This window comes from Mytilus trossulus, chromosome 6, assembly GCF_036588685.1.
Source record: "Mytilus trossulus isolate FHL-02 chromosome 6, PNRI_Mtr1.1.1.hap1, whole genome shotgun sequence".
In the NCBI taxonomy this organism is placed as follows: domain Eukaryota; kingdom Metazoa; phylum Mollusca; class Bivalvia; order Mytilida; family Mytilidae; genus Mytilus; species Mytilus trossulus.
In genome coordinates, this window is record NC_086378.1 from 2,326,205 (window position 1) to 2,326,532 (window position 328).

The window sequence follows — 328 nt, forward strand, 5'->3', positions numbered from 1 at the left end:
TCTTTCAACCTTTCGGATGAAAGACCTATTGTTTTTGTTCTGATTATTATTATTATTATTTTTTTTCTTCCGCCAACATTTGTTTCCTTCGCTGTTTTTTTGTTTCGCAAGATGTCGCTTAGATAAATGAAATATGATATCGAACAGTTTATGCGCTTTTGAAACTGACACCGCGAAACCCAATACTTTCCCATATAAGAGTTATCTCCCTGAACACTGTTTTTTTTGTTATCGCTTAATCTTCACAACCGTTTAAGAAACCGACAAATTTATTTTTCCAAATGGCGCGTTACATCCTCAGGACGTTCTGTTTTTTTTTGACCGAAGC